Here is a 25,089-nt window from a genome sequence, read left to right on the forward strand (position 1 = left end):
AATAGGTTATGGCTATGCAATAAACCCTAGCTAATCCTCTCTATTCCCACAAAACCACTACTTTTCCCTAGAAAGACAGCCCAACATTTACCACCTTAGTCCCCAAGCCCAGGGAATAGGGGCACTGACTCTTCATTAGCTTCTTTAAGCTGATTATGGGCATTGAGATATTAGAAGAGGAGTGGGGGGAAGAGCAAATTGATAAGCCTCTGATGCTGTGTCTTCACTGCCTCCAGATGGAATTCCTGGACCTCAGAGATTTGAGCAGGTCTGCCCAGCTTGCTTGTTGAGTAGATACACCAAAGCTGATCATTCTAGGCTGGCTGTAGGATCCCTGGAGCCTCCAGGATGTCTCGGGTGGAATCCGGGCCATAACTCATGTTAATAACAGACTAGAGCACTGCATGAAAAGATTTCCTAAAATGATGAAACCTTGCAGCAACTATTTCACACCTGTGCATACGTATTTAGTGTTTACCTAAACTGGATGATGTCTTGATTGCCTATACATATATGGACATATTTAGGAAGCCAAATGAGACCCAGAAAAAATTTTGCTTATTTTATTGTTATATATAGTTTGATTTTAGAAGATTTGTGCTATTTAACTTTTACTTGTTTTGATATATTCTATTTGTATATTTTCCTGAACAAGCCCGTGTACATACTACATGCGTGCAGTGTCCACTGATGTTATAAGTGGACATCAGCATCCCCAGAACTTGACTTCCAGCTGATTGTGAGATACCACATGGTGCTGAGAATAAAACATTTTTTCCTGGAAAATCAGCCATATTCTGTAACCACTGAGCTAACTTCCCAGACCTAGGTTTTTACACCCACACATTTCCTGATTGTTTTATCATAAAAATAATTGACAAGTCATAGCTTACTGCATCTATGTCAGTTTAAATTTTCTCAGTTACTATTATATGGTATAATTCATTCATCCATGTGAATTATACAAAAGAAACGTGGAATGTAAATTTGTTGTCTTGTAAAAAATATTATTTCTAGTCTATATTCATCCACATTGCACTGCATAAGGAGAATTTTTCTGTTTTCACATAGTCTCCATTTAAATTTTTTCTAAACTTCAAAGTTTTAATTCATTTGTCTTTTGGTTGCACATTATCTTATTGAAGCTTATTTCACTGACAAAATGAGAAAATTTACATAGAATAGTGACTGATATAAAGTTGTAACAAATGTCATTTATGTGGATTATCAGAAATCAACAGTGTTGTTTAACATGGACAGGGGAGAAACCTTGTAGGGGTGTTTTATCTGTAATATTTCCATGCCCTGTCCAATAACTCCCTCTGAAATGGAAGTGCAATCCCAGGCTTGGTGTTCTCAGAATAATGATCTCTTAAATCTTCCTGGCACTAACAGCATAAGTACTTACTATAAAAGTCCCAGTCTCTGCCCACAGCAGTCCAGCAAGAAAATTGCTTATTACATAGATCCTTTGTGTATCTTGCTTGCCATGATAGACAGGGACAAGAAGGAAAGGGAGTTTCAAGTCCATCACATCATGGCAGATATTGATAGAGTGGAATACACACTCATAGTTGAGGTGATGAAGGAAAAACGCTTCAGTAGATTTAGAGGGAAATCTTCTCCCAGTGAAACAAGCAATGGGAAAACAGATTCCCCAGAGCTAAGGAGGCTTGAGAGATGGATAGCCTGAAGAGAAAAATAAAATGACATAAGAAATCAAAGAATATTTTACCCACAGAAAAAAAAATCAATGAAAATGATGAAGTGTTGTTTGAGGAAATAAACTGCTTATTCTGGTTCACCAAGGAAGTGGTGGGAGATTGTTGCAGATATCTGATGTGGGTGGATCACCACTCAAAGATGAGTGTGAAGAAGCTCAGGTCGGATCATCCTACTCTAATTTTGTTTATAGTCCAGAACTATAAAATATCATTTACATGTTAAGATATAAAATAAACTTCTTTATTTTAGTGAGGAATCTTAGCAAGCACTTACTTTCAACCTTTTTTTAGGTTTCTATTTTGTAAATCAAAATAAGATATTGCCCATATACAAAGACCAGTATATAATATACATAAAGAACTTTAATAACAAGAACAATAAAAGAGCAGGATAATGATGTATTTGTCAAATTCTTAGGATTCTCTCCTGAGTTTTCCTTCCTGAATTCACTGACCCTTTATCTCATAGGGTGAAAGTAACCACTTTGAGAGTTCCGACTTAATCTTAATACCGTTTAATTTTTAAAACTGTTAACATTGAATAGATTTATGGTAGATAGATAGATAGATTAGATAGATAGATAGATAGATAGATAGATAGATAGATAGATAGATAGATAGATAAAAGATATTTTATCTAACATGATAGTCAATATTTCTTCCTTTAGCTCTTAATATTTTTACAAATTATTCAAACAGTATGAAATTTGAAAGTTGGGTTTTTTCCAATTCTATGATTTTGAGACTTATGCATGTTTATTTTTGGCTAATGTTATGCTATCCATATATTACCCACTTAATAGTTAAAAAGTGGGTGCTTTAATAATTCCAATTACAAACAAAAAGCATCTAATGCAAATAGTATGTTGTGAGACACATTCCTTCTTTAAGGTAGTACATGAGAAAATGGGCAAAAGTGTATTTCAATTTCTGAACACAAAGAAGTATTAGAATCTACCATTAATCTCAGCCTTGAACAGAACTTGACACTGTTCTATTCTACAACTTCAATTAAGTATATTGTGTTATATTCATTACACTTCAGTGAAGAACATTTCACATCACCAATTATTTATGCTCATTGATTTATGTCTTACTTATGACTTCTGCTACTATTTTGAGGTATTTTCATTTTAGCATCTATAGTTTGGATACTATTTAACTTAATTGGCTACTAATGGATGGACTTTTCCAAGTTGTAGCTTAGCCTTTTATTTCTTGAATTATTATGTATTTTGAAATCATTTGATAGACATTTTAAAGAAAATCACATACTACTATAAAGTAATTTGCTGCAGTATGTAATATTACCATTTAAAGTTAATTTTTACATAAAATTTTCAAAAGACTTAGGGCTAAGCACTTAATTTATTATAATTTCTTTCAAAATTTAGAGCAGCCAGATTCTCTGGATGCACCATTGTCCATTTCAATAAGAACATTCTCTAAGAGTGAGAGTATCATTTCACCTGGAATATACACACATGCAGGTATAAAAACTATTAGAGGAGTTACCACAAAAAAGGAGAAGGGATAAAATCTCATTTTCTTTCAAATAAAATCTCTGGAAATCATTTGCTTCCCACCACCAACACCAGATAGGCTATTGCCAAATTCTTTTGGTTATTCTTTGGAATTTGGTGGCAATACCCAATATTTGAAGCCATGACATGCTTGAATCACAGTACTTGATTTATCAAGCTCATACAATCTGGGCTACATCTCTTCTGGCTACTTTTCACAGTGCTAGAAATTATTATACACATATTACTTATTGGAGGAGAAAGTCAGCATCAATCTTACCTTGCTGTCAACCCTGTTAGCAACAATAAGAATTGGCCTGACAAACTATGCCTGCCTGTTAAAACAGTGGCATGAGTATTACAGAGTTAAACAACAACTTCTTAATTAGATTAAAGACCTGCTCTATAGTATGGATGCCATATCTGGCACTACCAACAAGGCCAAGAATGAATGGCTAAATATTTCAGAAGAGAGGCTATACTACTATTTTGATAAATGCAAATATTATTAAAATTATTCCTAATAACTTATAGTTATGCCCATAGATTAGTATATATCTTAATTTTGATATGAGGAGATTCTTCTTGCAACTGATGTTCAGTTAACACAGAGACTTAAATGTACATGCCACGCACACACATCTTCAAGGCTCAGAAGTCTTTGCAATATAGGAGACAGAAAGTCTCCAGGACTTATTCATGCTGGGTGACTTTACAGAAACAGTGTTTCAAGGCTAAGGCAGGGCAGTTCTATATATTAACTCACAAGATCTGCTCCGGATTGAGAGAAAATCCCAGCATTGATTCAGAGATGTGAGCATAAACTTTTATCCCTAGCTGAGGATTGTTAAAATTAGATAGATTCTGAAAAAAATTAGAGTAAGTTTTCTTTAATGATCTGAATACTGGTAGATTAACCACACTGCATGGCATGTCCCACACCCAGGAGTATTTGGATAACAATTTAATAACTTAATAGCATGATGGGTATGGTTAAGTGATAATAGTTAGTTCTAGGAAGAATTAGGGAAAAGGGATAAATAGGACCAAAGTATACTACATGATAATTCCAAACTTTGAAAATATATTAGGACTAGAATTTGTGCCATTTCAATTTCGATAAACACCAGTAGTGAATTTACCTCTCAGACTCATGACTTTACAATCATAGATTTTTGACAGGTTTCAAGAATCAGGGATGAAATCCTCCTAAGAATTGCCCTCAAATTCAGTCCATGAGTATCTGGTTAATCCCATGATAGTTGAGCTAATATTGCACCAATAGGTGTATCTTTCTTACCAGGTTGACATGATATTTTATAAGGTTCCCAGATGAATAGAAGTGTTGACACCTTTTCACTCACAGTAATGGATCTACCCCTTTCCATAGGTATGAAGGCCTCTAGGTTAGTCTCAGGTAATTTTCTCTATATTTTGCAACCAAATTGTATAGCATGTTCAGAAATAGAATCTGTCATATTCTGATGGGCAAAGGAGGAATGGATCAAGCCCTTATTATTTTGGGGTCTTCTGAGGCCACAATGGACAGCAATTCAGAAAGTATATCCTACAACATACTGTTATTTAATAAACAATGGATTCTGAGAGCACTATTATTCATTCATTCAGGATATGTGATTCTAACTATATTAAACTGTATTTTTTTTCAGTTGACTTCATGATTCATAGGATTCCATAGTAATATATTTGCACATTTTTTATGTTTCTTTGTTAACCATGTATTCCTAAATTCTTCATTTTTATAACCACAATCATATTCACATATATATATGTATATGTATATATATATATATATATATATATATATATATATTAATTTTTTAGACTCAGAAACTAAATATTGAAGTGGGAGTGGGAAAAATGCAAGATCCAGGAGGAAAAAAGTATGTAAAAATGGTGTCTTCAAATAATGGCACAGCATTACGAATGTAATCTCAGAATCTGTGGTTTCCAGTCCTGACCTTGTACAATGGCTAACCATAGATTGTAAGAGGAACTCAAGAGGCTATAAATGCTCCTGCTGAACTCTTGGTTACTGATATATTCTCGAAGAAGAATAGCTAATGATATGAATTTACTTGGTGAGTTCACTGGACTCCAGTGGACATTTCCCAGTCCTTGATCACACAGATGTCTTTGGTTGACTTCAACAGGTCAGAAAATGAAACAAAAACCCATGAATGTTGGAGAGTAGCTTACTAGGAGTAAGAGGGTTATATCAGAATGTTAGAGAAAAAAGAAATTGCAGGATGGGATTAAAAGAATGCATGGTAAAGGTATTATAAACATAGGTAAATAAGTGTCCTTGTGGTATAGTAGAGCATCTTTTGGCTATATGCCCAGGAGTTGTATAGTTGGGTCTTGAGGTAGATCTATTCTCAATTTTTTGAGGAGTCACACAATTGATTTCCAAAGTGGTTGTTTGCACTCCCACCATCAGTGAAGGAGTGTTCCCCTTGCTCAACATACTTTCCAGCATGTGCTGTCAGCTCAGGTTTTGATCATAGCCATTCTGAAGGGTATAAGAGGGAATCTTGAAATTGTTTTCAATTGTATTTCCCTGATGTCTAAGGATGCTAAACATTTCTTTGCATGCTCCTCAGCTATTAGTTGTTACTCTATTGTCAATTCTATGTTTATCAACTTATTCCATTTTTTAATTGGCTTATTTGGATTGTTGGTTTCTAATTTCTTATGTTCAGGAGAGGGCATGCTGGGATGGGCTGGGAATGAGAATATGAGAATGGAAATTTGTAGAGAGCATCTCTAAGACTAGCTGGAGACCTGAAATCAGAGAGGCTGCAGGTAGTCTATAGAGGTTACACTTGCTGAGATCCCTACTAGCAGGAGACTGAAGTGGCCATCTTCTGTATCCAAGCAGGACTTCCAGTGGAGGGAAGGAGACATCAACCCACTCACAAAAAAACTTCAGCCAAAAATTTGTTATTTTTAAAAGATGTGCAGTGATAAAGACAGAGCAAAACTGAAGGAATGGAACCAATGACTGCCCCATCTTCAGACCCATCCCATGTAAGAGAACCAGCCCCTGAAACTATTAGTGTTACTCAGTTATACTTGCAGACAGGAGCCTAGCATAACTGTCTCCTGAGAAATTTCATCCAGCAGTGGATGAAAACAGATGCAGAGACCTACAGCCAAACATTAGGTAGAGCTCTAAGGGTCTTGAGGAAGAGTGGGGGATAGAATTAAGTGAATCAGAGGGGTCAAAAATACCATAAGAAGACCTACAGAGTCAACAAGTCAACTAACCTGGGCATTCCAGGGCTCACAGAGACTGAGCTACCAACCAAAGAGCATGTAATGGCTGGATCTAGGCCCTGTACACATTTGTAGCAGATGTGCAGTTTGGTTTTCATGTGGGTCCCCTAACAATTAGAGTTGTGTCTGTCTGACTCTGTTGCCTGCAGTTAGATCAGGTTTTCCTACCTGGATTGCCTGGTTTTAGTCCCACTAGGACTACATGTCCCAGGGTGAGATGTTACTGAAGGAGTCTTCTCCCTCTCTGAAAAGAAGGGGAGGAATTGAATGGAGAAATGGTTTTGTAAGTGTGGGACTAGGAGGAAAGAAAGGGGGTTGTGTTCAGAATACAAAGTGAATGAATGAATGAAAAAAGAAAGTAAGAAAAAAGGAAGAAAGAAAATGCATTATGTACACATATGAAATTGTAAAGCAAAGATTTAACAAGTAGCTACGAAGTAATATTTTCACACTATTGTAACTATAATTAATGTTTTGAATTATAGATTTTAAAGAATACATTTTCTTTAATAAATTTTGCCTGATGACTAATAATATGTAAAAATACAAATCCTACTCATGAAAATTTAGGACCCCTCAGTAGTCTTGCAAATACCCTAATTCAAACATTTCAAGCAAACAATGTTAATATTAAATTTGAAAATAAGTAGAAATTTAACTGGCTCTCTAGTTTTAAAAGAGACTTTAGCGAACATCACTGATCTGAAAACTACCATGAGGGAAAGATTTGAACTAATGAAAATTGTTCTGCTAAATATTTTATATAACTATGTCAGGTTGAGGAATATATTTCAAACTCAGATTATTTTATAAGCACCATTGCTGTAAGTTCAGGTTGCATTTCTATCTTATGAATCTTTTTAGGACAGCCCAACCCCCTCTGACCATTAATTTTTAGAAGAGACTATATTATAAATGTGTCATCTTGTATTGAAGACATACAAACGTGTTTCCTTTTTGAAATATGTTTTATTTTATACTCATAAGAGTCATTTTGTAGATGAGAAACCAAAGGCCTAAGGGTGAAGTAACATTCAGTATCAATTGCTCTGTCTGTAATAGAACAGAAACTTGACCTGAAGCCCATCTTATTTCAAAGCCTATTCCCTCTCCATTTCCCACACTAATGTCTCACAAAGACCTGTTAAGAGTGATTGGCATTTTCTGAGTGTGCCAGACACCTCACTGTTCTTACTGAATGCTTAAAACCACTCTACTGGGAAGATAGGATTAGTGGAGTGAGAAAACTAAAATTTTGTAAGGTAATTGTCTAAGTTAATATCAGAGCCAAGATTTTAATCATTATTTGGCTCTACATACAATGCATGCGTTTTCTGTAATATTATAGAGCAATACTGTAAGATATACATTGAGATTTTTTTTTCTTATTTCCTGCTTAGGTCTTTGCCATATCAAAAAGCCCCTACCTTATAATCAAATATATTTTTCATATGCTATTTGTTTTTCTGAAAAGGAAGACCTTAGACCAGCTACACCTTCTGTGTCTGTGAACCTGTTAAAAGTATAAATTCTCAGTTCTCACACCAGAAAAACGGAATCAGATAACCGAGTTGTAGAGTCCAGCAATCTATGTCCTATCGAGTTCTCAGGAGAGTTTGATAAGTGCAAATAACAGCAAAGCATGGAATCTTGGCAAGGTTGAGAGTGTGCTACACTGAAAACAAATGTGTGGAGAGATTGCCTTCTTAACGATTGGGATCCTGAAGTATAGACTGTTATAGTATTTGAACAATAAAAAAATACATAAAGGTGGGGACAGGAAAATCCTCATTGGATAATGGCATGGTAGCCAGCCTGGGGACCTGAGTTTAATCCATGAATCTACATGGTTAGATGAGAGAAATTACTGTGGCAAAATAAATTTTTTTTCAATGTATAAATGTCTGAGATTACAGCTGTGGCTATGACTGCCTTTGTGAGAACTGGGTTACCCCTACCCGGACATTCTCATCTGATCCATTTTACAGCTTCCTTTTAAAGAGTATCCAATAAACAGAAAATTGAGAGCTACCATGTTTTAGAGTCACACAAATTTCCTCAATAATTATTAAAAAAAATCAAAGAATTTCTAATTATAATGAAGATGATGGACAGAAGTTGAGGCTATATATTTCAATGGCCTGGAATTCAATATTTTAATGGTAGTGGAATATTTACAAGGAATTAAGTAAAGGAATACCTTGCTAACAGAAACTCATAGTTTTTACTAAGTGGACTCACAAGTACCCAATCTCTATTTGCAAAAGTCATTTGGTAATAATAAAAAAGAATGAAATATTCCTACTCTCCTTACTGACAATAGATAAATCAAAAGGGAAATCCAAAGAAAACATTGATACTTGCCTTTGGAAAACAGGCAATGGGTGCCTACAAAAGCAAAGAGGGGACTTCATCTTTCTGTTATATAATAGATTGATGTTACCAACTATATAAACCCAAGATTTTTTCAGCTACACAAAGTGCTTGACACACTGCTACCTTGGAAATAAGCCAGGAAGATTCAGCATTACATAGAGAAAATTTTCATGTTTGAATTCCTGTATCTGTTTGGAATGAATTCCACTCAGATTATTATTCTGTGTAAGGTTATTTGGTAGTAACTACTTTGTGAAGGGATGACTTGGAGTGAAATATAATTCTGAAATTTCCTAGCAAAAATGTAGTGAAAACTTAGCTGTTGATTGACTTTCAATATCAAAGCAAAATGAACAGCAAAAGAGATGAGTATCATAGCTAAAAAGTTATTGCTGTGACTCACACAGGAGGTGGTGGTGGTGGTGGTGGTGGTGGTAATGGAGGTGGTGGTGGTGGTGGTGGAGGTGGTATGTATGTGTGGTGTGGGCATAATGAGGGGTTACCATGAAATGCATGTGAAAATCAGAGAACAACTTTTATAGAGTCAGTTTTCTCTTTTCACCTTAACAAGGGATCCAGGGATCCAAGAGATGTTGCTGGGCTTGCTCAGCAAGTACCTTTGTCTTCAGAATCATCTTACTTGCCCAAAAGTAGCATTTTTAACACTTTCAAAGTATCAAGGATTCTTTATATGCATTATATCCATGTTTTCTTAATATATATGTATATATATATATAATTTTAAAAAGAAAGTAAGTTTTTAATTGAATTAATATTTTTATTATGTATTTACATTCCAAATGTTCCTTCTTCTCCAGGTCCCCAATACTCAAGAGTTCTTTCCCCCATCCCCTCTCACCTTTGCCTCTGAGAGGGTACTCCCAGGTATTGTTCAAACCCGGGGCATCATGGCTCTATAGGATTAGGCACAACCTCTCCTACTGAGGCCAGATAAGGCAGCTTTCTGTTACATATGTACCAGGAGCACCATAACAGTATGCGTATGCTCTTTGCTTGGATGCTAAGTGTCTGGGAGCTCCCAGGGGCCCAGGTTAGATGATGCTGTTGGTCTTTCTATGGGCTTGCCATTCCCTTCAATTCCTTCAATCCTTTCCCAAACTGTTCCATAGGACTGTCCTGACTTCCCTGTAATGCTTGGCTGTAAGTATCTGCATATGTCTTAGTCAGCTGCTGGTAGAACCTTTCAGAGGACAGCCATGCTAAGCTTCGGTCTGTAAGCACAACATTATATCAGTAATAGTGTCATTGGTGCCTGTCCATGGGGTGGATCCCAAGTTGGGGAGGTCTCTGGTAGGCCATTGCTTCAGTCTCGGCTCCAGTTTGTTGTTGTTGTTGTTTTGTTGTTGTTGTTGTTTTGGTTTTCCATTTTCATTTTTTATTTTATTGGATATTTATTTACTCACATTTCAAATGTTATCCTCTTTTCCAGTCCTACACTCCCTAGACACCCATCCCATCCCCCTCTCCTGCTTCTTTCTATGAGGGTGCTCCCCCACCCACCCACTCCCATCTCTCTGCCCTCGAATTCCTCTACACTGGGGCATCAAGCCTTCACAGGATCAAGGGCTTCTCCTCCCATTGATGTCCAACAAGGCATTTCTTTGATACATATGCAGCTGGAGCCATGGTTCCCTCCATGTGTACTCCTTGGTTGGTGGTTAGCACATTTCTCTTAGATAGGAGCAATTTGGGGTTGAAACTTTTGTAGGTGTGTTGATATCCATATCCCTCCACAAGGGGTCCTGTCTATCTACTGGAGGTGGTCTCTTCAGGTTCCATATCCCCACTATTGGGCATTTCAAATAAGATGGTTAAATATGTTCTAGATATCAAATTTAAAAACACTCGGGTTTAAAACTATAAACTAACCATTTAAAAATAATCATCTTCCATGATTATTAGTCAATTGTTAACTTATTCTTTAAACCGAGAAATCACATATAATGAAAAGTCAATAGGAGTTAATATTTCAACAGTATACATAAAAATTAAATTGAATCTCTCTCTCTCTCTCTCTCTCTCTCTCTCTCTCTCTCTCTCTCTCTCTCTCATATTAAATAATTTGTGTGCAGAGCATAGGGTCAGGGATGGCAGCCAGGATTTCCCAGGAAAGACATGAAAACATTGAGAAGTTCATCATACTCAACCTAACATGCCTATGGGTTCAAAATGAAAAGTCAGCAATGCAAATATGATAAATAATTTCCATCTCTGATTATTAGCTTACTGCATGTAAAATAATATGAAATATCAAATCATTCATTTAATGAATTAATGATATGTGAAATAAGTATAAACCATTACACTAGAAATTGTGTTAAAAATTTGAGTTTTACCATCGATAAATCCTGTGTGTGACACCATAAATTAGAGAATGTCTTCTACTTTCCCAGAATTAAATTTGATATAAAAAAATAACATAAAGAAGTCTAGAAGGTGATAAACTATTATTTAGCAAATATACTATAACACCTTAGGAGATAGATAGGGTGGCTCAGCTTTTTTGTTTGTCTGTTTTTTATTTATTATCTTTAATATTTTTAACAGCCCAGTTACTATCTCCTTCCCTTCTGCCTTTCCAAAGTTTCTCTTCCTATTCTTCCTTGTCCCTGTCTCCAAGAGGATGTCCCTACCCCACCCCTACCTCTCTCTCACAGCACCAGGCATCCCCACTCCCTGAGGTCTCAAGCCTCTCAAGGGTTAGGTGCATCTTCTCTCACTTAAGCCAGACCAGGCAGTCCTCTGCTGTATATGTGTCATGGGTCTTGTACCAGCTAATGTATGATGCCTGGTTGGTGGTTTAGTGTATGAGAGATCACATGGTTCCAGGTTAGTTGAGACTGCTGGACTTCCTATGGATTTGCCATCCCTCTCAGCTTCTTCAATCCTTCCCCTAACTCTTTCACAGGAGTCTCCAACTTCAGTACATTGGTTGGGTGTAATTCTTTGCTTCTGTTTCAGTCAGCTGCTTGTTGGGCCTCTCAGAGAACAGCTGTGCTAGGCTCCTGTCTGCAAGCACACCATAGCATCATTAATAGTGTCAGTCCTTGGAGCCTCCCGTTGAGATGGATCCATATTTGGGTTGGTCACTGGACCTCCTTTCCCTCAGGTTCTTCTCCTTTTTTTGTCCCTGCAGTTCTTTTAGACAGCAATTTTGGGTCAGAGTTTTTGACTGTAGGATGGCAACCCTATCCCTCTACTTGATAACCTGTCTTTCTACTGCAGGTGGACTCTGCAAGTTCTCCCTCTCCACTTTTGGATATTTCATTTAAGGTCCCTCCCTTTGAGTCCTGAGAGTCACTCAACTCCCAAGTCTCTTGTACATTCTAGAGGGTTCTCACAGTTTTTAAAGTGCTTGTTATGCAATCAAGAGGGACGGAATTCAAACTCATGTAAAAAGCCAGATACAGTCCTGTATGTCTGTAACCAAGGAGTATGGAGACAGAGAAAGGAAAATTACTGGAGCTCACTGACCATCCACTGTGTACAATCCAAGAACTCCAGAGATGATGAGTCACCATGTCTCCAAAAATTAAGGTATAGGGGAGATGAAGAAAAAGTCTGCATCTACTTCTGAATCCACACATAGTCACATACACACACACACACACACACACACACACACACACACTATATACATTTCAAACACATACATACATATGTGCACATAAGTACCTATACTCACATTTTAAAATGATAGTTGAAATTTTAAATTGTATACATTTCACTGAATACCAGAAGAGATAAGAACTATACATCTTCTATGTTACCCTTTTTCAGCTTTCCATAAAAGCAAAGTGGGAGGGGCTTAGAAATGAGAGAATTAAATACACAATTGTTTAGTAGGTACTTAGAACTAGTCATGGTAGATATTTTTACCTCTTGCTTTAAATCTAAACTTAAAGTTAATAAAGTATAATATTGAATTTGTCTAGTTTAATATGTAGTAAGTGTTATAATTGGTATGCAAACATAGTTTAGAGAGATTCATGCTCTTTTCTCATAGTAGAGTGCTTTACAGAATTTCAGTCAACGCAATTTTATGACACAGAAAAGGATTATGTTGAGTAGATCACAAAATAAATGAGTATCACCTCCTTGAAAATTCAGTGAACTTCACATAGTATTGATGACATGCATACAAATTATAAATCTCTCAAGTCTATCAAAGAAGAGATATCTATGAGCAGTTTCTCTTTACTCCCCAAGTTATTTATGTTGTCCTGTGACTCTTAATAAGAATTTTCCCACACCAAGCAATAGGAGATACTCTATAACAAAGGCAATCCTTCATTTTAGTTTTGACAGTAACATAGACAAGAAATTTCAAACCAAAAGTGAATCTTCTTAGGGAAGACTGGTTTCATGTCAGTATAAGTACATAAGACATTGTCACTGAGAGCAAAAGCAACTGTGATGACAATTGTGATGGAGTAGCTATGAACACAAATTTTATGCAAAAGGTATGTTTATGTATTGCATGAGGAGCATTTTATGTATATGATAATTATATGCAATGAATGCAATTATATATCTTTCTGTCATACTAAGACCAAATTATCATATAGGTAAGACATAGATATAATCTTTCAGAAAGAAGGATGATTAAGATGATATTGAAGAGAACAGAAAGAGAACTTTAAGTTGAACTAAAATTGTTTTGAAAGTGTTTCTTCTTGATGCTTCAGACTGGTGCTACAAGTTAGCTATGTGAAGGACCAAGTGGAGAGAAAACTACTAATGGTACACAGTCCTCTAGAGCAGTGATTCCTACCACCTGTGTATGAAGGAACACAAGATGAGCTTTAAAACACTGGAGCTGAGTGAAAGTCTTTGTGGCAAGCACAGCCATAGTCACAGAGTCCCTCTCTGCTAATAATGTGTACAGATTGCTTCATATCTTAAAAATGATTTGAGAGCAATCAAATTTTAAACATGAAAATAATCTTTGTTGGAGGTGTCTTCAAGTGGGCAAGCCAAGAGTTGTTCCCAGGCATGCTATTTGGGTGAGAGAGAAAAAGTACAGATCACCCTCAAGGAGAAATGCTCTAGAAGTCTAAAATTAAGCAGTTCTCAAGAATGAACCCAGCACTTCTGTACCCCAAATATCATAACATTTTAGTGAAAACAACACAGTACATAACAATGAGGAATCTTTTAGATTATGAAATGGGTAACTCTCCACATCAGTTTTACCTCCAATTTATATTGAAAATACAATATATATACATAATATATACATATATACATATATATACACATATACACATCATATACACATATACACATTTACACATGTACACATATACACATCATATACACATGTACACATGTACACATATACACATCATATACACATGTACACATGTACACATATACACATATACACATATACACATATGCACATGTACACATACACACATATATATATACAATACCAGAAGTTTTAGAATTGCACACACATTGTTATTGATTCACATGCATACTAGCAGCATAAAATTGAAGCAAGTGTGTTATAGCTTTTAAAAATAAACAGTGAATACAAATTCACAAAGTACTCTGAAATCTAACACTATGCTTTGAAATGTTTTCTACAGAAAGACAAATATATTTGGGGATAGTGGTAGTGGAGTTTTCAGAAAATGAAAGTAAATTTTAAATTGTATAAATAGCTTGAGTATAATTTCTTTATATGTAGGATACTTTAGAAAGTGGTTATTTGTGGAGGCAAATGTTCTTCAGTGCAAAGAGTATAGTAGGGAGCCACTGTCTCCACTACTACCTTGTACTTGAGGTACACAAGGAGGTACAGGTACGTGACCAATATAACTCATGGTTCTAGGCACAGGATCATCCCTCAAAATATTGTAGAGGACTAGGGATACAGCTGTCCGGTATTGTGCTTGCCTAGCCTATTCCTGATTTGATTACAGTACAGAAAGGAAAATCAGAAAGAAGAGAAAGAAGGGAAAAAAGGAAGAAAGGGAGGGATGAATAGAGAGAGGGAGGAAGAGGAATAGGAAGAGAGGGAGGAAGAAGGAGGGAGAATGAATTGCAGATATTAATAGGTAAAAAAGTATGGAGTCAGAACTGATCTGCAAAGCGGGACTTATGAGCAAACTCCTTGAGTTCTCCACACTTCTCTCTGATTGGTTGGTGCTTCCTACTCCTGCTGAATTAGTGGTCAGTGGGTCCTGTTGCAGTGATCATTGGATGTTTATCTCTTCGGCCCAGATCAGAAGGGAGAAAGGAATATCAGAATGTCAAGTTGGCAAACAAAAAGTAAACACTTTAGAATTCTACAGTGGTCTTAATTCAACATTTTACCCAAATGATTTGGTTCAAAGAAGATTGGAATTAAAAATTAAGTTCAGGGCTGAGTTTCTCAACAAATCCCAATTCTTTGAAAACAAACAAGTCAGCCTTCCAATTCTACATGTTTTAGACCATTTGTAAGACTTAGCTTCCAAGAAAATATCATTGTATAAGTAAAGGACCTGCTTCTGAAGGGTTTCTGGCTTCCATGTTGGATATTAAAATATAAATAATAATATGTACTAGATTTCCTGTAAGCTTTACTAGTTATTTGCCCCTTCATTCAGGGCTTTAGCATAAATGCACAGGTAGTAGGATCCTCTGTCTTTCTTTTCAAGGATCTTCCAGTGGAGTGCATATGAGGAGAAATAGGAAAAACCAAGTAAGAAATCCAATACTATGTCCCCTGCAAGATGACAGCACTGCACTGCAAATAGTAAGGCACATGACCTGCCAAGTTTGTGAGAATTAATTGAAAAGAAAAATTGATCTCAGCATCAGAAAACCTCTTTTTATGGACAATGAAAATACCAGCTCACCCAACGCACAACAATATGCTCCTTTACAAGGAAAGGACAGCTCTTTTATTCAAACGTTATCACATAAGGAAGGCGAGATCATCTGTATCAATTTGAATCAAAATACTAGATACTGTTAAATAAATTAGACTGTTTTATATATGTTTTAGGCTACCATTGAAATGAAGAAATGGTAAACCCAGGAATATAATACATACAACAAAACTAGACCCCAATAAAGATCAATTTATTTCTATAGAGCCTGTTGTGTGGTGTATAATGTTGTGTATTGTACATTTGAAGACAAAGTGAAAAGAATTTGAGAGACATTCCCAAAGTTACAAACTTTGAGTGATAATACAAGGCTACTTTATAAATTATAGGATACAAGAATTACCACCCCCCCACCCATCCCCATTTATCCTGGAGCTGAATTCTAACTGTAAATCTCTTGAGGGACAGTTTAGCAAGCATTTTGCAACCTCGGAAACACCAAACAGCACACACATTGCATCCGCCTAGGGGAAGATAGCTATTTTCTAACTGCATGCTGGTAAGATACTGGATCATCCCTATGATTTGTAATAAATCTTTGTGGTTTTTCCTCACAATAATTTATCTGAAATAGAAGCCAACACCTTCCAGGTTACTGAGCCTAGCTACTGAATTAATTCATGAGTTGCACTGGAAAAATGGGCCATTCTTCACCACCAGGATCATGAATATTTTAATGTCTGAATAAAGATAAGAATAAAGTTGAAGCCACTCCACTTTGTAGAGATGCCACCAGGAGAAGAGCAGGGCTAGATGTTACAGTTTATTTAATTTTATATTAGCATAATTGATATGACTGAAAAGGTATTTATTGTCATGAGTAAAGTAAATCATAATACAAACATCATCATGGAAAATTGAATTATTAGCATCCTCTTAAGATGCAGGTCATTCTACAGAGAAGTTAATTTCTTTTGTGTCTATTTGAAAACTCACATCATCTCATTATCTGTTGGGATGTGATCTGATAATGCAGATGTCCTCTCAATTCTATAACAAGGAAAGGACTTAGAATTATTTCCCAGGATAAATATAGAGACTTCCATCGAGGACAAAATCAAACTGCATATGTGAAGGCATATACACACAACTTCTAGGCACAGCAGTGGCTTTTGAACCTTTGAAGATGTGACCAACCATAATAACCTGACAACCCAGAAAGAAAAATGAACAGTAACAGAGATATTTTTTTAATTTGTTATTGAAAACTTTGCCTGTTTATTTTTCTCCAAAATCAGAAAGCATCTGGGTAAAGGAATCTGCACAGGAAACTGATGAACAAGATATGCACAGCTATATGTGCTATTACCCACCAATCCTCAAGTCACTGAGTCATGTGGTCTCTATAACTTAAGGGAAATACTGAGTGCCCAGCTTTCCAGAGAAGGGTGTATCAAACACTTCTGAATCTCAACTAAATGATACATCCTTTGATCCTGAATTATTTCCACTTGGTCACTCTCTTTGTACCTTCACCTTTAATTGTAATAATTTTATGTTACTTTAATACTTGTACATTTCAATTCTTCTATATACACTTATTAATTATAACAAAAAATGTAGCCATTGGTTTAAATTCCATTACATAGTCAGTATCTTCTGTGTAATGGGCAATGAAAATCAAACAGATAAAAACATTTTTCCTTATACTTAAAAGTGCATCTAATTGGAACCTCAAGGAAAATGTAGTAACTAAAATAGTAAAGTTGCCAGTCATTTGAAGAATGTGTGTTATAGCGGTTCAGTAAGAGGTTAATCACAAAATTAGCACTGATTTCACAGTTTAGCTACAACTGAAGACTTAAGGAGAAGGTAGAATTTCCATCTCTAAATAACAGATAATGTATTCTAATGAAACTACACATGCATAACTGCCATTAAGAAGTAGTTGCATCACACACCAAAGATTTGGAGAAAGGCAAGAGTAGAACAGCCCATTGTAAAGAGAATTGCAGAAGAGAAAAAGAGAGAACACAGGACAAAATGATGTCTCTGTATTACAGTCCTTGCAACATGATCAAATAATTTGGAAATATTAACAGGCATGATAAAAGGTAATTTAAAACATGACTGTAATGACATACTCTTAACTTTATATATGCATACACACATTTCTTCTTTGAAATTTAACTTGTCCTTATTATATACTGTTTTTTTTTTAATAAAAGTTTAAGTGAGTGCCTATGGAAATGAAATAAATAATTGTGCAGTTGTAACTGATGGCCAGCAAAATGCAATTAAAGTGAGAAATATTGCTTTAAGAGTTAACTTAGGTGACTTTGTTAAAAATAAGAAAATGTACCTCACAAACAATGCTGAAATTAAAGGTAATGGTGGATAACATCACTCAAAAATAGACTTCCCATGTGAGAAAAAAGTTTTGAATATTTACTACCACTATCAACTTCAATCACATTTCTAAAGTATGAAAATAAATACTGGCATAATGGTCAGTTATATGTCCACTCTCCTGTTCAGTTCAAAATAATATTTAGAGAAAAAGCAAACCAATTTTCATCTAGTAAACAATTATTTGAAGGCAAATTAAGTTAGGTGATATCCTAGAAAGGAACTGATATGGCCTAGCAGTGCCCAAAAGATACGGATAAAAAGGTTTCATGTGCCCTCTGGGACGACTTTTGTTACCATCCTGAAAGAAAAAATAGTATAATTGGGTTACTATGGTCATCAGTGGGAGACAGTACGGAACACTGATGCTTGAGCAGGCATCCGTTGTGAAGTCTGAGGAAAGATCCTGTCTGCTGTTTGTTTGTTTTCTTTCTTTCTTTTTATTTGAATACACATTTTATTTGAATACAGAGAACAGGTCAAACACTCCAATCTACCACCTTGTCACTAAGTCCTTAGAACCATATATTCTAAAGTCTACACTATTTATCTTGGGAGTTGGCATAGAATCAAAACCAGCCATAAAATTTTTAAATTTTATTTATTCTATTTTTGTTATTATTATTATTATTATTATTATTATTATTATTATTATTATTATTATTTAATTTACATCCTGCTCACTGGCCCCCTCCTAGTCATTGCATACCACAATTCTCTCTCCTTCCCTTTCTCCTCTGAGCAGGTTGGGGACTCCCTGAGTATCCTCCAACCCTGGCACATCCTCTTTGTTAGGCTAGGCACATCCTCTCTCACTGAGGCTAGACAAGGCAGCCCAGCTAGAGGAGTGTATTTCACAGACAGGCAACAGCTTTTGGTATAGTCTCCACTCCAGTTGTTCAAGACCCACATGAAGACCAAGCTGTGCATCTGCCACACATGTTTGGCAAAAGAAAGGCCTAGGTCTAGCACATGTATGGTCTTTGGTTGGTGGCCCAGTCTGAGAGCTTCAAGGGCCCTGTTTAGTTGACTTTGTTGGTCTGCCTCTGGTGTTCCTATCCCCTTAGGGACTGCAATTCTTCCTCCTGTTCTTCCATAAGAGTCCTCAAGCTCTCCATCCACTGTTTGGCTGTGGGTGTCTGCGTCTGTCTAAGTCAGCTGCTGGGTGAAGCCTCTCAGAGGACAGCCATGCTAGACTCCTGTCTGCAAGCTTATATAACAGAGTATCATTAATAGTGTCAGAGATTGCTTCCCCATGGGATGGGTCTCAAGGTGGTCTAGTTATTTGTTGACTGTAACTTCAGTCTCTGCTGCATCCCCATCCCTGCATTTATTTTTATACAGGTTAAATTTTTGTGTCTCTATAGTTCCATTAGAATTCCTGCCTGTGTACAAGAGATACCATCTTCCGGTTCCATATCCCCAATGCTGTGAGTCACAGCTAAGGACATCCCCATAGGTCTCTGTATCTTCCTGGAAATATCCATTACCTTCCTCCTCCACTAGGTGTAGAATTCCAGTCATTCTCATGTCTATCTTGGCATCCCTCTTGTCCCTCCCCACATCTGATCCTGAACCTTTCATTCCAGCTCCCCATCTCCTCTCTTACCCAGTTCCCTCCCTTCATCTGACTCTTAGGACTATTTTATTCCCCCTTCTAAGTGAGATTCAACCATCCTTGTTCATGCCTTCCTTCTTGTCTACCTCCTTTGGTCTGTGGAGTAGAACATGGGTATCTTGTATTTTCTGGCTAATATCCACTTATAACTGAGCACATACCATGCATGTCCTTATGGGCCCTGGATTCCTCACTCAGGATAATATTCTCAAGGCTGTCTGCTGTTTTTAATTATTGATATTGGAGGGTGTTTCAGTCTGTTAAACAAAGAATATTTGGTTTCTTTCAGGTAAGCTAAACTGACCTAAGAAAAATGCAAGTCTCACAAAAAGAGCTTAGTACTGTATCAGTTATTATTTAGAGATGGGTGAGGAATTCAATGCTTCTAATATGATTTATGAAAAATAAGACTTTAGCGATCCAAAAGTACTTTTGCTCTGAGAACCAGAGATTTATATTTTGGGGAAAGGACTTAAAGTTGGCTTCATATAATAGGAGAAAGAAAATAAAATACAGTATGGGCACAGCTTGTGTTTATGATTGAAGTCTTGATAAGGGATGTCCTGGGGTGGTTTAGCACTTTAAATATTGGTAGATATGTCAGGAAAAAAGGTCAAATGGGGAAAATATAGTGTGTCTCACTGACATTCATACAGGAGAAAATCTAAAATATACAAAACTGTCTGCAACAGTCATTGGAACTTCAGGGTATACAAGGAATACATGAGATGAGCTAGCAGAAATTGGTGCCTTGATTGCTAAACATTGCTGCCTTAATCAAGGTTCTCCAGAGTAGTATAGCTTATAGAATATATATGTGTATATATGTATATGCATACATGCATGAATCCTAGCATGCATCTGCATGTATGTATACAAAAAGGATGCATTTGAGTACCTGACAAGCTGTGGTCTAGCTAATACAACAATGACTGGCTATGAATGGAAGTCCAATAATCCAGTATTTGCTCAGTCTGCTGACTGGATATATCAACTGGTCTTCAGTACATGCTATAATCCCAAAGAAGCAAATTATAATGTTAGTGAAGAAATGAACCTGCTAGCTAGGAAAGAACAAGGACGAAAAGTGCAAAAGCTTCCTTTTCCCATGTCCTTTCTGCAGAACATGTAGAACAGAATAGATCTGGATTAAAGATGTGCTTCTTAATCAAAGATCAAGATTAGAAGTAGATATTCCTACCTCAAACTAAGCAGAAACCTCTCACAGTTGTGTCTCTCACTATTTGGGAGTTTTAATTAATTCCAAGTATAGTCACTGTGTTAATACAAGAGTCTGAACTTTGCGCTGTAATCTCGGAATGGGTACTGGCTCTGTACAGTTCTTCTAACTTTGATATTTTCTCTCATAAAATAGAATCTTTCAGTTCTGTGTTTAAGAACTGTGTTTTTATACAAGTTCAGCATTTCTTCCAATGTCATATGAAACCTGGTGATTTTTTTTCTCCTCTAGAGTGAGTGCATCTATACAGCCGTAGAAATGATGAAAAAGTATATGGGCATGCTCTGCACTGACACCTCCGACTCCAGCTCTATTGAGCCATGCTGGTCTGTTCCTAATGTATGTTCAGGAGATCATTGCTCACATTTCTCTCTATCTCTCTTGGCAAGCTACAGCTATTACATGATACATAGACTGTTCAGGACACTTAGTCTTAAAGTATAAACCTGGGTGTTTGCTTTTATTTTAGTTGAAATTTACTAAGCCAAATAAAAGCCATATATACCACAAATGTATTGAATGTTGTAAAACATTACAGAGTTGAATATTGTAAGTGAACCAAGTACACACTGCACTATTATACAACACTTTGAATTTTAGCCATTTACCCAAGACAAAAAAAGTTCATAAATATTCTAACATACATAAATATTTCTAGCAGCTTTATACATCATAACTAAAATTGAATACAGTATTTTATTATTACTTACTGAAAAAGTACGTATTTATAGAATGAAATAGCATCCAACAATAAAGAATATAGTAGTATAACATGGTTGAATATTACACAATGTTGATCATACCTTTTTTTAATAATAGTTTTTAGAGAATCTTTGAATTTTTCCATTTTCAATTGTAACATCTTACATTTTACTCTGATTTTATTTGGATATCATTCTTGGTCAGTCATTCTAAAATTATCAATTATGTTTATGTTTATACACACACACACAAACACACATACACACACTTAGTCTTCACAAAGAAAATAGAAAACCTTGATGAGAGAAATGGAAAATGACATAAACAGTGGTCCTCAATCTTCATAATAGTGCGACTATTTAATATAGTTACTCGTATTGTAGAGACCCCCAATAATAAAATTATTTTTGTTGCTACTTCATAACTTCCATTTTGCTACTATTATGAATAATAATGTAAATATCTGATATGTGACCCCTATGAAAGGTTTGTTCAACCTCACCTAGAAGGGCTCACAAACTATAGGTTGTGAATCACTGACATAGAAGATGGCAAATATACTGGAGGTAGAACGAATTATTATTGTTAAAATCTGTATACTATCCAAAACAATCTATTGAACCAATATAAACATTATAAAAATACAGTTGATATGACAAAGAAATAAAATAAAATGACTTAAGCTGATGAGAAAATACAAAAGACCTAGAGTAACCAAATTGATGGCAGCAAGCGACCAAAGCTGGAGGGAAGACACTGGCTGCTTTACTAAGTACTGCACAGCTAAAGTAACTACGTAGAACGTCACATGAAAATGGAAATCCAGACCAGAGATGTAGAACAGTCAGTTGAATATTATTAAAGTTGCCTAAAGCCAACACTGAGTAAAAGAACAATTGTTTTCTTCCTTCCTGTCTTCCTTCTGTTTTTTACATTATAATTACATTTCGCCTTTTACTTTCCTCTTTCCAAACCTTCCTATATACAACTCTATACTCACCTTCAAATTCATAGCCTCTTTTTTGCTAATTATTACTACATTCTTACATGCATTTTGTGTACAGATATTCCTAAATATAACCTTTTTAGTCTCTCATATTTGTGCAAATGTTTTCAAGGATGACTTTTTGGCACTGGTGAACCAATTGGTGTGCTCTTCCTTGAGCAAGACCATCTCTCCTACTCCAAGATTTCCTCAGTTGCCTCCTTGTGTAAAATTGCGGCTTTATAAGCTTTTCTCTAATCAATTTTGGAATATTCATTAGTATCATTCTTGTTCAACCCATGTTTACACAAATGAATATAGACTTTATCTCTCATCTTCTCATTAAGGAAGCTTTTCTTTGCAACCCATAGAGATCACTACAGAAAACAACTCATCAAAATGCAAATTTTTGGAGTTCATTCCCAATTGATGTAGTTATTTTAAAAAAAAAAAAAAAAAAAGCCACAACATAAACTTTGGTAATCATTGAGGAACAGGTTGCAGAAAGATTGTTAGGGTCAGAGGATTAGGGAGTTTGTGGTGAGATTGTGCCTCCTCTAATGTCAGAAATTACACCCATAATGGCTGACGAACATGAAACACAGTTTTATTAGATAGTGCCATTTTGGCTTTGGGCCTTGAGAACAAACTCAAGCCTAGATCATGTTTCTGCAGCCTTGTGGGAGAGCCTAAGCCGGCTCAAGTTTTGAGGCCTATGTCAGTCACTTCCATACCAGGGTGACTAAGCAAGTACTGTTTAACTGCCCTGTTGTTGCTAATGTAGAGCTTTGCCATTGGTCCTGTCAGTCACTCCATACCCTCCCATACCCTCTATCATCCTTCCCCACCTCCTACATCATCTCACCCCACCAAAAATCCCCTTCCCTATTCTCCAAGTTTATATAAGCAAGAGGCTGATACAATAAATTTGAGTTCCTGCTTCAACAAGACTCACAGCTAGGTGTGTTTCTTCTGTGTTTTCGACACTCAACAATCCTGCTCAGCCCCAGAGAGAGATACCGAGTGGGACCAGGACCTCTCTCCTATTGCATGGACCTGCCAGTAAAGAGGTTACAGTGCTAGAATAGTTGGATATTCACATACCAAGAAATGAAACTGTAGCCCTATAATTTGCCATGTACAAAAACAAACTCAACAAAAAGTTACAAACTTTGAAACTTTGAAACACAGTCAAACATTTCTGGACAGTATTCTCAGAAAAGACATTAGGATGTGATCTATGGATGTAAGCAATGAATACAAAATTGAGAAGTAGAATATGCCAAATTAAAATGATATTTCATTGTAAAAGAAGGAGTCAACAGGAAGAAAATGAACACAAGGATGGGATAATGTTTTCAAACCACCTACCTGAAATGGTATTTGATATCCACAGTATACAAATGAGCTGATCCTTTGGAATAGCTCTGACCCAAATACCTGAATAAAAACAAGAGGGGAGAAAAATTTGTAAGGTTTCAGTCCATGATCACTTGGCCCCATGTTCTGTCAGAATGCCACCGTGGTAGCATGGCAACATGGCATAAGACAGGTTGCTCTTGACTTCCCATTCAATACAGAAGTGGAACAACACAATAAGAAGAAAAACACAATATCGTTCCCAGTTCTGTTCTCCACTGATCTATTACCTGGAACTAGATCTCAGCTTTTACCTTTCATTAGCTCCAAATGTTTCATCATATTATAAACTCATTAAAGGGCTCACTTATTCACTATTTCAGAGATCTCAAAATCTATTTGCCCCACCAGAGACACCATCACAGACACTCTCAGAGGTATGCTTCTCTGACTTCTTAGGTGGTTCCACTCAACTATAAACTAATAGTCAAGATTAAAATAAGTAAGTCAAACAAATCGAGGCATATAAACAGATACTCTTTATTTAAAATTGAGCAAATAAAGAACTGATCCTCAGACCCTGTACTGTCCATTTTCCTGTAAGCTCAGATGCTGAGCCTCAAGGATTCAAGGCCCCATACTCTTGGAGAAGTAATCTCTACTCTTACATTTTGAAGTTATATTGAGTCTAATATTGTATTTATCTCTGCTGACTTGTTTTGTATAATATGTGTGCACATCTTAGGCAACTGTTGAACTACCTTGCTTTAGAACCTAGAGTAGCCATTAAACTTAGTTTCATTCCCTCTCAATTACAGTGTGAAAGCAGTTCATCTGCTTAGTGGTCCTCAAGGAGATACACATGTCTTTGATGTCAGGACCACTACATTGGCCCCACAGTAGATCCTAAGCAATCCAAAGGCACAGCTTTAACACGTCTCAGCTATAGCTGTTGACATGCCCAGTGTACCAGAAAGCAGCAGTAGAAATCACTGTGGCCCTGAG

At 36.2% G+C, this 25,089-nt stretch overlaps 1 long non-coding RNA gene across 1 annotated transcript in view; it reads right to left on the reverse strand.

The window, feature by feature from the left end:
- LOC143442227 (uncharacterized) overlaps positions 1–25,089 on the reverse strand; it is a 129,900-nt gene that overhangs the window by 31,554 nt on the left and 73,257 nt on the right. Inside the window, exon 2 of the long non-coding RNA XR_013110238.1 lies at positions 24,097–24,165. This is a non-coding gene — a long non-coding RNA (uncharacterized LOC143442227). The remainder of the gene's footprint in view (positions 1–24,096; positions 24,166–25,089) is intronic.

Source organism: Arvicanthis niloticus, chromosome 5, assembly GCF_011762505.2.
Source record: "Arvicanthis niloticus isolate mArvNil1 chromosome 5, mArvNil1.pat.X, whole genome shotgun sequence".
Taxonomy (NCBI): domain Eukaryota; kingdom Metazoa; phylum Chordata; class Mammalia; order Rodentia; family Muridae; genus Arvicanthis; species Arvicanthis niloticus.